We start from the raw sequence: 13848 nt of genomic DNA, 5'->3' as shown, positions 1-13848 counted from the left end.
ACTTTGCATGTGTGTGTGTGTGTGATACTAATTTCGCAGGTTGTAATAATTTTATTACTTTCTCATCTTGAAAAGAAAATTCCCGATCTTCTCTCTTCTTTCCTTTTTAAAAAAAAAAAAAATTTTTTTTTTTGTTCCTTTTCCTTTTGCACCATCTTTTAAAGGTGTCAGGTGATATAGCTCTTCACCTTCGCCCCCCTTCAAAGCTCTTTTTCCATGTTCCTTTATTTTTAATTTTAATTTTTTTTTTTTTTTGGTCATGGTTATTCCCCTGGAGAGTCTTTCCTCAATCCTTTCATCCACGATTGGGGCATGAAGGGAAAGAAAATGGTGACGGGGGTCTCAATAGCGATATAATTAATCTCGCCCCACCCTCGGGGTAATCTCCAGTCTTTTCTTTGAGGATCATTTGCATCAAAGCCCCTTTTCATCGCTGACTCAACATTTCGCACACACACACAAAAAAAAGGAGAGCACAAAAAAAAAAGTAAGACTGTGCACAAAATGGCGGATTGTAATTTTGACCCCCCCTTCGCCCGAAAAGACTGCAGGAATTTCTTGTTTTGAGCCACGTCCATAAAAAAGGGGGACAATCACAAATTTCTTGGCAAGTTTTTCGCGGCTGATGCTGCATATTGACTTTAACATGGGGATTAGACATAACACATAGAGATTGATGTCTTAAAGATTAGATGCAATTTCTTCTGATAGGCAGAGGTGTTTTATCGTGTTCGGTGGCTATAAATGTCCGAGAGACTATAAATACAGTCAAACTCGGTTAAAACGAAATTCAATATTCCACGAAATATCGTCGTTACAACGAGGTTGGCTTTTCAATACCTCTTTTTACGAAAAATATAATGAGATGGAATCACATACTTCCAATGAAGATAGATAATAGATTATTAGATTTTATTTCATTATGATTATGGTAACAACATTTGATTAAAAAAATACTTCAAATTAGGATAATTATTTGATACGTGACATATTTCCCCAATTCTCACCAAGCACGTTGCCAATTTTCGACGAAATCACCAAACACCGTTTTTAAATTATGCTAATATTTGTTTCATAGGAAAAATTTTGAACATAACAAATATGTAATATGAATATTTATAGTCCGGCTGGACAAATCGAAAAAAATGTATAGGTGGCAGAACAATTTTTTTAAGCGCCAAAAATTTTGTACCCGAAAAAAAATTTCCAAAATAATGCTTCTTTTGACTTTTTCGGGACATAGTGACCCCAGGCCCGTCATTTGGGAAAGGGGGGGGTCAAAGGGACCGTTGCCCCCCCCCCCCCCCGGCTTTTGAAAATACACTAAAAATGGTATATATATATATATATATAATTATAAATGCATTGAGTACATGTTCTTTGCCCCCCCCCCCCGGAAAAAGTTTAAAAGATGGCCCTGAGTGACCCCCCTTTTTCATATGTTGGCAGATATGCTGCAATAAATTCCAAAAAAGTTTGTGCCACTCTCAGCCTGCAATTTAGTAACTTCACAAAGAAAGTTCTAGGCACCAATACCAATTTTTAAGTCGTCATGATGACCTGGCTCCTGGGATTTGTCCAGCCCTGATTTATAGTCATATTCATTTTGACGCAATTTATAAATTATGCAAATTCGCTTCATCCCAGATTGCAGTACAGATTGAAAATTTAAGTAAAATAGTCGCTTTAAAAACGGGACACTTTTGCAGAGAAATATTCGGGAAGGACAAAACACGAAATTTTTTTGTAAAGTGGTCATTAAGCAAGTCGGAGCGTCAAACATGTAATAATTTTTTTTTTCAACGTTAGGCTGGCATTACACTATAAATGTTTTAAAAAGTTCTTTTATAAAACTTTTATAGTGTAATCGCAGTTTTAGGTATAAACAAAACGGCAAACGAAAAAGTCCTTGGGTGTGATCAGCTCTAAACTTAAAAATTTCTTGGGAAAACGTCAGCGAAACGGAAGCAGAGAACAAAAATTTGTCTTAAAATATCCAAAGTTGGTCCTTTTGATCGACGTTATAAGCAATGTTCATTAACATTATTTACCATAGGAATCAGCCAGGATGGATAATTACTGACGTTATAATCGAAATGTCGTTATAACCGAGTTTGACTACAGTTAAATTAGTTCCTGATTTTAAACTTAGGCTTTCATCACGCTAATCAGCTACGAATTAATTCAAATACTACTTGTAATATCATCAAGTTTTATAATTAATCTTTGAATAACTAAAGACATCGAAATGATCATAGATCCAAAATCCATGAAAATTAATTTTCGCAAGATTTGTAATTTTTTAAATTAAATAATGAGCGAGAGGTTTTTGTCTTATCTGTCCTATGTCCAGGGTTGCAGAATCTCCGGTCTGTGGACGAAATACGGCCTGTCAAGGGGGTGTTCCTATAATAAAGTTACGTGTGGAAACATCTCACACAATTCCTGCTCAACATGAATTTTAATACAGTTGACGCCACTTATTAAAATCATGGATGATTCGGGTATTGTTATCACTTTTGAAAGGAACGGAACGGACCAATATCATAACATGGGAAAAATTCGTTTATAGTTATCGGGACTTTGGATAATGCTATCAAAATCTTATTCCGTCGAAATATTTTTTGCACATTCGAAAGTTGAGGCTTATCCAAAATTATTTTTCCCCCTACAAAATTATCGTCATCAGGTGGCAAGACTACGTAGGAGGCTCTAGAAGGTGTTCTCTCCCATCCTCTTTGTTGACAAACATTTCCGTGCTTAATGCCGTAATCCAGCGGTTCTCAATCTTTTTTGACTCGCGGAGTCCTTTCTGGTATATAATGTCTATGGCGGAGCCCCGTAAGCATATTTTTTATTTACTCAGCAAAGTCGCTGATTCACTTTTATTATTTAAAAACATATATAATTATTTTTTTTCCAAATTTACAGTTTTTTTTATATTTTCCTCGAACGGCCGCGGAGTCCCTGGACAGTTCACACGGAGGGCTCCGTGGAGCACCGGTTGAGAACCACTGCCGTAATCGGTCCGTAGTATTCACTGTGATCCATATACGTATAGAGGTGCTTGTGCTTTTGCAGTGGCCTTTCTATAGTGAAGGTAAATGTATGACGAAAAAAAAGTGTTTGAGTTCAGTTCTTGATCAGTTTCTTTCAGTTTGACCAGATACAACTTTATTTTCCCGGGAGACTTTCTCAAGGGATCTGTGAAACGTATTGTGTACATTAAAAAATATCGTAGTTTTTTTGTGATAAACATTAGACAGTTCCAATCTAACGTCTCACATTGGATGAATAACAAAAATGCAAAATTTTAGGTTGAAAGAACAAAAAAGAGGTCCCGTTTCTCAGAATAGAACAAAGCAAATAAATATAAAATGTAACGATTGATTATTTTGCAACCAATTATGTGAAAAGAAAAACAGTTGTCCCGCTGCCAATACCCGTTTACCATTCATCCCGTTCAACCAAACGGGATCTATGGTGAACGTGCTTGCGAAAAGGACTTTTTTTCATATATAGTTATCAGAAACCCCGAGTACCGACACGATCACATTAGGAGGTGTAGACTGTAGCAGATTGTATTCATAGACTGGTATGCCCAATCTTTGGAAGAGTGTTGTTGACCACATAAATGATTAGAAAGAAAAAAAAATTTTTTTTCGCCAAACTGGTGGTTCTAGGCCACACTAAAATGAATGCTTCTTTGAAATATTTTTTTTTTATCGCAATGGAAAATTTAAAAAAAAAATGAGGATTGTCTTTCTTCTTTAGACCAATTTCCGATAATCTTATTTGTAGTTTCCGCCAGAGTCCGTGTCACCTGGTGTAGAAATTACTATTGAACATGAGATAACACTCAATATGCAACTTACAGCCTGCCAAAAATGGAAGAAAATACTGTATAATTATGAAATTCACATTAGAGAGGAATATGGTTTCAAAAATTTATATAAATATCCTATGTACTTATAGAATCAAATTCGTAAACAATTTTTTCTTGACCCTGCTGAGCGGAAGAATAGACAATTCTGAAATTATTTCTTATATTTATCCCGAAACTATTTCTTACATTCTTATATCAGTTCTTACATTAATTTAGAACTTATTTCTTTTACCAATTTTGAAACTATTTCTTACATATCATTACGATTCTGAGATTATTTCTTGTACTTAAGTCCGAAATTATTTCTTGCATTAATTCTAAAATTATTTCTTGCATTAATTCTAAAATTATTACTTGTATTAATACTGAAATTATTTCTTGCGCAACACTTAAGAAATTAATCTTGTATATAAATTCTGAATTTTCATTTCTGTTTAGAAGAGCATATTTTTTTAAAGGCTTTTCTTTCGGCAATTTTTTACTTTATGTATACCTTTATCGATGTTAAATTTATATTGCCAAAATATACCAAATTAGCGCTTAAAATATACTCGGACACTCAAACTCATTAAAATGGCCCTACTGATGCTTTAATTCTTAAATTCAAGAATAAAGCATCGTTTTTTACGCCAGCAATTCATCTGTTATTAACCCCGACGTATCGTGAAAGTTTTGTCATATGGAGAGCTCTTTTATGTTAGTGGAAGGTCCCTCGAATCATAGGTTCTTGAACATAGATTGAAAATTGAGCTCGACGGGAAAAAAAATAAAGAATTTTTTTTTAAATAAAAAAACCTTGTCCCACACACCCGTGTCCCAGTACAAGGAAAAAGTACTTAAAAAAAGCAGTCTGGGCTGTAAGGACGGGCAACAGAAAAAAAATGTCCGTAAGATGGATGTTTTCGCACATGACACTCACTCAGAGCAACACTTCCCTCCTCTCTTCTTGATTTAACGGGTATCAGTGGATGAAGAACAAAAAATAAAACTAACTCGAAACACTTTGCCCCATACACGGGTTTTAAAACACACCTTCGCACCCCGACCTTCACTTCGAAACCCCGTGTGGCATGAAAACCTCTTCTTTTGTCATCGAGACTTAATGTAGTGAGTGTATACTCGTATACGGTTGTTGTAGGTGGGGACATTGGAAAGAGGGCGAAGATAAAAAAAAAAGAGGTTTTTAGGATTTTTGTACGGTCGGTTGGCAATTGTGCTAAATCCCCCCCGTTTTGGTGGCACAAGCAATTACCCCCTTACGCCTAAACATTTTCCTCTCAATGCACCACGCAAGAAAAAAAACACAACCCCGATTACCTTCTCTATTTTTATTTTTACGTCCTGCTCTCTTTTGTATGCACAAAAAAAATCACTTTTTTTTTAAGCTATTTTTTTTAAAGATTTTTTTTTCCCTTCAAAATTCCACGCAGACGAAATATGAAGAAATCCCGCGATTCCCTGCATTGACTTCGTTTTTCTGTACATTCGTGCATTTTTCTACTCTAAGACAAAATCTCTCACAATTCGCATCTTTACACTGAAAATATTAATTCTATAATAATGGTATTTTATTCAGATCTTAACAAAAAGGCATTTCTCTTATTTCAAAGTAATTTTCCATGGATTATACGTACAGGGTGTTTACAAATACAAGGATAAAATCAATGGCACTACAACTAATTTGCCCTACAAGGTGACTGGAAAAAAAATTCATTTTTTTTTTGTATCATATCCATGTAACTATTCTTTTAATCTAAATCCAATAACCCCTGAAAATTCTCAGAAATTCGATTGCATTTAAATTCTGTTATACCATGGGTGTCTGAATTCATGTTGTACACCCTCGTTTCTACCTGTTCTTGGTAAGATTAACCTTTTTTCAACTAGTCTTGAATTTACTTTTGTAGGCCTATATAATTATTTTTACTTATTTTTTGCCACTCTTAGTAGCAAAGATCATCAAATCATCATTTTTTGTCGCACCACGGTCATTCTAATTAGCTCATGAGGGCTAATTAGGCCGAGACCTACAATTTATTGCCGATTCCGAACGGCAGATTTTTTTTTCATACTCACCGAGAGGTTGGTGCGCTAACCCCTCGGTGTGGGACTCTCTGCGGTAGTTATCTTTTTCTGTGGTCATGTCATTACCCGATGACATGACTGTACTAATTTGAAGAAATGAACGGAAAATAGACATAGCGAAGCCATCTTGGTCTTATTTTAAAGACGAAGGATGGAAAAGTTTGTATCTGTACCACTTTGACATTCGTAACAGACAACCGGCGTGAACTGTGGACGTGCATAAAGGACCCACTATTTTAGACTTTCCGGATTCAACATGTGTCCATAAACGGGACTATATCTGAAAATCCGATCCGAGTGAACTAAGTGTTGTTTTGAAGAAGAGTACATTTGTTATAACTTATTTTGAGTTCCAAGTCTGTGTCTCTAAGATTCGAAAAGATACGAGGCTGTAAATTTTAAAAAGTTTTAAAATTTCGAGTTTTTCTTAAAACATCGCAATATATGCACCTGTCATTAAAAATGAGGTAATACGTGAGGTTTTTGTGTAATTTATATTTTTTAGTATTCTTTTATGGTTTTGTTCTGTTTTTGTTCTGCATATCGTGCTTTACACCGTAATACATTCATGAAATTATACCTGTGATTATTCTAAACTTTTTGTGATTGAACATAACGAGTCTGGAAAGCACTGAATTACCAATGTCAGAGGAAAGCGAATGGAAAGACGAACGACCTCCAGAACTGTACAGACCTGGTTATATGGCCTCACCTCGTAGAACAGAAGGAATTGAATGATTTACTCCGCAAATTTAAAGCTTTCGCAATTAAAGCAAGCTGAAATTTTGAATCTAGGTAGAAAAAATGGAAACTTCTGCTGTCTGAAGAAACAAATGTTTCCAGTTTTAGATGAAGATGTGCCCTTTTTTCTGTGTATGGTGGGTGTTCTGGTATAGACAGATGATGGGAAATAGGTGTTCAATGGAATCCACAGGTGGGATGACGGCTCAAATAAAATCAGCTTTAAAGCGGTATTATTGCATGACAACAAACTTCCTTCTGTGTCTATGAGTTAGTGCGGTGGGCACAAGAGAAACGTATCATTTGAATGGCGTATCATTGAAAAGAATATGTAAATTACTGTACTGGTTGAGCTGAGTACAAACATTTCACCTCCACTTCATATGTTCAGCCTAATGAATTTTGTAACAGCCTTCTTAAGAGGGTCAGGCTTTTAATCATTTGAATATAATTCTCGAATTCAGTGAGGGAAAGCTTAGAGTGTCTTTGTTGGACCTGAAATCAGAAAAGCAGTTTCGAAGTTCGTATCATGATCCATTCTATTTCACTGTTTCTCCTCACCATCCCCCTCCTTAGTTGAAGAGAGGCCAACTTCAGAAATTTAAGGTATAATCGTTCAAAATTAAATTACCGTAGCCCCACGGTAACCAATAGTTTGGGGCAACACCGCATTCCCCAAGAAGGGTCTCAACCGCCACTTTCGTTCGCAACTTTCTTGCGGTCCTGGACTGCCACATCCATTCTGACTCTTAGAAGTGTGGCTTTCATTTCAAATTCAGTACGGAAATTGTTAGCGCAAATCTAACGGCTTCTGGTTTATTGCCGTGATAACTTAAAATCGCTTACCACGATTACATGTGCTTCCTTGCACTATTCGTTATTGACATTCGGCCCCCGTAACTTGTTTCCAAGTTCGTATCATGATCTATTCTGGTTCTCGGTCTCTATTCCATCATTCTCCCTCCACTTGCCAAGAAAAAAAAAATTGAATGCATATTCGTTCAAATTCGAAGAAACGAAGCACCACGGAAACCAATAATTTGCGGTAACAGCTGAAAATCAGTTTGTTTGCGGGTTTAGAATATCAACAGTTAGTCAGTATAAGTATCTGGGCAGACTTCCGTTCTTATTTGCGGGTAGACGACAATTTCATTGTTAGCGGGCTGGATGGTCACTTTGGTTCTGAACCTTGGAAGTGATGGGTTTGCATCTTAGTAAGCACATTCTTGCCGCATGTCTAACCGGCGACTACTTCTTTACTGCTACATCTCAACTTCAGATCACTTAATACAATGTCGCGTTTACTTGCACTCCTTTATCAACATTCTGCCCTCGTAACTAGTTTCGAAGTTCGCATCATGATCCATTCTAATTATCTGTCTCTCGTGCACCATCCCTCTGTTAGTTGCCGAGAAGACCAGATCAATCTATTTCGTGGGGGCTTCTTTAAACAAATTTAAGGCATATTCGTTTAAATCGAAGGAAAAGAATCCTCACGGCAACCAATAATTTGAAATAACATGGGAACTTGGAACATGGTTAGTTTCCAGTTTTAGAACGATACATTCTAGTTTGAAGGCCTGGACAACCACTATCTTTTGGACCATTTTTGCACCGTTTCTTTGAAGTGTTGGGATTGCACTTTAATATGCACATTATTAGCGCAAGTTTAAAAGCGGCCGCATGTTTACCACTACGACATCGACAACTTCAAATCGCTTAGTGCAATTTCATGCGCTTTCTTGCGTTCCGCTTTAGTAACATTGTCAACGTAACTAGTTATTAAGTTCATACCATGATCCATTCCAATTATCTGTCTATCCTTCCCATCCACCCCTTCAGTTGCCGAGAACTAAATTTGAACGAATATGCCTCAACTTTTGAAGAACCGAAGCCCCACGGTAACTGATAATTTGCGGCATCATCGAATTTCCATTTCGCCACTTGGGTTCAAGTCCGACTCGTTCGACGGTCGCTTACGCTCTTGTCCGGCCACTTACTTTCCGATTCTTAGAACCGCTGAGCTTGCAAGTTAGTACGCACATTGTTAGTGCAAGTCTAAAAAACAGCGACTACTGTTTTATGGCTGTGACAACTTCAAATCGCTTACCACGATTACAAGTGCTTTCTTGCATTCCTTTTCAGTGGCATTCTGCTCCCGTAAATTGTTTCGAAGTTCGTATCATGATCCATTCTGGTTCTCGGTCTCTATTCCCCCTCCACTGTTGCCGAGAAAAATTTAAAGCATATTCGTTCAAATCAACGAAGCCCCACGGTAACCAATAATTTTCTGCAACAACTGAAATCCAATTTTTTTTTTTTGGTTTCAGAATACCGCATACTAGTTTGAAGGATCTGGACAGCCACTCTCCTTATTTACGGAATGGGTCCCTTCCTGCGAGCCTGGCCGGCGACTTCCGTTCTGAATCTTAGAAACTTTGTTAGCGCAAGTCTAATAGCGGCCACTTACTGCCACATCCACAAATTCAAATCTTGCGTAATTTCATACGTCCTTGCACTCCTCCTTGCCCCCGTAACTAGTTTCGGAGTTCGCGCCATGATCCATTCTAATTCTCTGTCTCTCTTCCTCCATCCCCACCTCTTTAGTTGAGAAGAATTTTAAGGTAATGTTAATATATTCGTTGAAATTTAAATAACCGCAGCCCCACGGTAACCAATAATTTGGAACAACTTGCGGAGATCCAGACTTCGTAGACTTCCTAGATACTGATTCTCTGGTTTTGAAAAATGAATTCTAGAGCTATTCAAAAGAAACTTATTGAAATAATCACAAGACTAGAACTGTCTTGGAGCTTGATTAGTGGTATTGGATCATTATAACCGAGTCAGCCTTTGTATTGTATCACGGTAGCATATGTGAAATTAAACTTTATTGTTTTTCAATCGTTCATACACCTAGTATCTCAATGATAATTTTTGTCTCACCACGGTCAGAACACACAGGTCCTTCTGCACACGAGGGCTAATTTTAGACATCTAGTACCGAAATCAGTTTGCCGTTAGCGGGATTCAATGATTTTAATACAGTCGACACCACTTATTAAAATCCCGGATAATGTTATCATTCGGGTATTATTGCGAAAAGTACGGAACAGACCAATATCATAACATGAAAAGAAATTAGTTTATTATTATGAGGACTAATCAAAAATCCAGAGCCCCGCTGTGATCACATTCAGCGGCGTGCACTGTACAAACATAGTTCATAAGTATATCTTCATTTTCTACAAATCAATGTGAACGGTTTTGCTTCCACGTCCAAAACATCTCTCGCTTCCACTAAACGGAAAATGTAAGAAAATATGACAAGAAACAAAAGCAATTTGTTCTTTTTTTTTCTATAGTTATGATAGACGGAAGAACCGTGTGATGAGCCTGTCCACATCCCACTTGCAAAGAGGATATCACACACTTACTTATTTTTTCTTGTACCAGTCCCCAACCCATTCACTGAAACTGCACCGAAACTATTTTCAGTACGTATCTTTCTTCGGGTCCCGAGCATCAGTCGTATAGCCTTTCTCTCGACTTTTTTTTATAACGAATACATATAAAAAAGGTGGGCAAACGGGAAAAGGAGCTGTGCAAAGAAAAGACAGAGCTCGGGTAAAGTGGGTTATATGTTGTGCTGTGTGTGATGGCGGCGGGTGATGGTTTTTCCTTTTGAAATATAGATGGCGAGACCTGCCATCTAATGGACCCGGGCCGCGCCGTTGCCATCCCCGGAGAGCGCAAAAAAGCCGGCAAATGGGAATGTAATTGCGTTAGTGCCACACAGAAGTGAGAAAACCGACCCTCTTTCTCCTACCTTCTACCTAGTCCCAATTCTGTTTCCACCCCAACGTTGCTGTTCGTCGTCGTAAGATGTTGTGGGAGGAGGATAGATAGATACATCGTGCTGGTGTGTATGTGTACTTTTCTATGTCGCTTTTCCTCCTCAACATGTATATATGTCTGGAGGAGTTTGGTGGTGGTAGTTGTAAGCGAGGTGTGCAGGCTGCGGCAATCTACCTGTCCGAATGGCGATGGCCCGTTATGACGGTGGCCTCCGAAATTATTTTACCCCGTAATGGACCCTCGTGGTCATGAAACATTTATAGAGACACTTGCGCTATGCGTTTTTTTCCTCTCCCATTGCCCACGAGTGAGAAGACAGGAAAGGAAAAGCCACCACACCAACCACTGTACCCATGTATACTGTATGTATATACGTATGGTGCTCACTGCTGCTGCGACTTTTACGAAAATCGCTCTCCTCTCATGCTTTTTTTATATTTTGTTTTCTGTTTCTCCTTTTTGCTACCACTTTCTGCCTGGTCTGTCTTCTTCCCATGTTTATTTATTGAAGTTCTATTCCCGGAAAAGTTGTTCCCTCGGAAACAAATGCGCTGTGACACAGAAACTTGTTTCAGGTGAGATTAGCTCCGGGAGGTTTTACTGTTTCCTTTTTTTTTTTTACTTTTTATCCCTTTTTCATGCCTTTTTTGTGGCTTTACCTTTTCTGGTGTCATTTTTTTTCTTATTCTCGTACCTGCGAGAGAAATAAGAGCATTCCGCTCAAAGGATTAGATTCTAGTATAAACTTGCATCGTACAAAAAAAAATCAATCATCATATTGAAAAGTCATCTCCTTCGAAACTATTAGTTACGTTTCTCAGATTACTTGACATAGAGTAGCTTGAATTGAACACTGTGAAGGACTGATTCGAAATCTAGATGATCGATTGAAATGAAAATTTTCGAGAAGTTAGTGTAGGCGAGTATGATGATAGTTCATCTTGTCCTTTACTGAAATAATGAAATTGTCAATGTTGTTTTTATATTCATGTTGATTCATCGTTTTGATCGTCCCGAAGCAAAATTAGCCATTATTCATCTCAAAATTGGCTAATTATTTTAAAAACAATATGATTTGAATCTACAACTACTGTTCATTTGAGGAATGAAGTTTTTTCTTAATAAAAGAATTTCGACGCCTGTAAATCAGTCTTCTTTTCACAGTGAAAGATCTTCCAGAAGCCACCTTCCAGTCGCTATTGCATGTATTTATCCGTTGATATCTTTCGTTTTTATATCACCTTCTCTTTCATTGAATCGAATATCTCAGCATAAATAATGATGAAATTACGTTTCCTAACCGTTCCAAAAGCATAATTAATTAATAACTTGGCCATTCTCATGCGTAAAAAATATCCCCCCATAAAGTTTGAGAAACTGGTCCAAGACGGAGTTTCAAATCATTTTTTGGTCCACCGCCTGTTTCTTCAGAAATTATTTTGTCTCGTCGATCCTCTTCCCACCCCCCCCCCCCCTTCCCCAACTTGACCAACCCATAGGATCGTATATTGTACCAATAATTTTTACCATGCCCACTTTGGGAATGACTGTTTTAGACTCATTGTATTCATTTTAAGGCAATCGAGGAATCATTGGTCAAAACATAATCCTGACACCATGAGTTAATTACCTTACATCATTTCTTCCGCGTGAAATGGCATGCCTTATCATCTATAAACGATGGGAACAGTTATGCCGTTGAAAATATACAAAATTATTAACAACGCTGATAGGAATCGCGCTTTTAGTGCTTCGCTTTTGAATTCTGAGATTGTAAAAAGTCATACAGTAATTTACATCACTTGAAATCATGCAAAAACGTCAGTTTAGTTTTTTGCCAATTTCAAATATTTTGAAGTTTACATGAAATACTTCTCTGATTCTCAGATTAATTTTCTAATCAAAGATCAGATTAATTTAATCCAAATATTGATATTTATGTGTTTAAAACTAGGAAGAAAGGCTTGATTTCTTGAGCATGTTTACATTGGAGGAACGTAGGCGTAGGGGGATATGATCGAAGTGTTTAAAATTTTCAACGAGATGGATAGGATGGACCATGAGTTATTAATACACCGTTGATCGACTTCTTTGGTAGGGGAAAACCAGTACCGTTTAGTAAGGGATAATTCTAGGTTGTTTTTTTTGCAGGGAGTCTTTTTCTCCAATAGGGTTGTTATTAAATGGAATAGCTTACATCCAAGTGTCATGAATTCTAACGCAATTGGTATGTTTAAAAAGAAGTACGACAAACATAGTGGGATAAATGGAGAAGCTATCCATACTTAGATAAGGCAAACATAATCTTCTTATGGGTATAAATTGTATTTTATATATATACTAGCTGATACCCGGCGACGTTGCCCACCCCGTAAAAAATTTATGTATGCATAGCTTATTAATTATTTCTTAATCAAGAAATTTCTGCATCAAGTAAGAAAAAATTACTTTTATTTTTTAAATATTTTAATTAAAAACTTGAGGCAATCGCTTGTGGATACACAATATTTTTTTTTTCCCATCTGGTGTGTAGATGTACAAATTTTTTTGGATTACCAACACGCGAACAGGCGATGAAAAGCTGTCCGTGAGAAATACAGGGTCAAGTAGGTTGATACCCGCCACTGCTAACGACTGGCCTTGCGCTTTGTTGATTGTCGTGGCAAAAGCTAAACGGATCGGGAACTGTAATCGCTTTGAAGTGAATGGCATTTCTTCAGTGATAATTGGGATACGTGGAATGAAGAAGTCTTCTCCTTTTTCACATCCAGTTAGAATCGGTAATTGAATGATGTAATTGTGCAATTTCTTCACGCAGAGTCTGCTGCCATTGCAGAGTCTCGGTGTCTCCAAATTTCTTAAAAGCATTATAGGTGCTCCGACTTTGAGGGTCAAGTTGTATGGTGACATACCCGGAATATCCAAAGAGTTCAGAAATTCTGCAGGATACAGAACTGTCTGCGCTGTGTCTGTGACAGTGTCAACCGATTTTAAGATATGGAGTCTCCCGGAATAATTTTTAGGATTTTTTCGTTGATCTTGTTCACACTGTCATTTTTCGGTGCCAGAATCGCTCTCTCATAAAGCCACTCATGGTTTCGGTGATTTTGTTGAATGTTTGGGAAGACTTTGTCTGCAACTTCTTGAACTGAGTTTAACAACTGGCAAAACCAATTTGAGAACGTAATGAGTCCAGCGCTTGGGTATCTTACGGGAATTCTTCCATTGCCAAGTTTGATCAACTGACGTGAAAATGATAGCAGTGCTGAGTCATTTTG

The sequence above is a fragment of the Pholcus phalangioides genome, unplaced genomic scaffold, assembly GCF_987345545.1.
Source record: "Pholcus phalangioides strain wild (caught in Gottingen) unplaced genomic scaffold, Ppha-v1.0 ptg000003l_1, whole genome shotgun sequence".
Lineage (NCBI taxonomy): Eukaryota > Metazoa > Arthropoda > Arachnida > Araneae > Pholcidae > Pholcus > Pholcus phalangioides.
The sequence above is the reverse complement of the archived record's forward strand: the minus strand, read 5'-3'. Positions refer to the sequence as shown.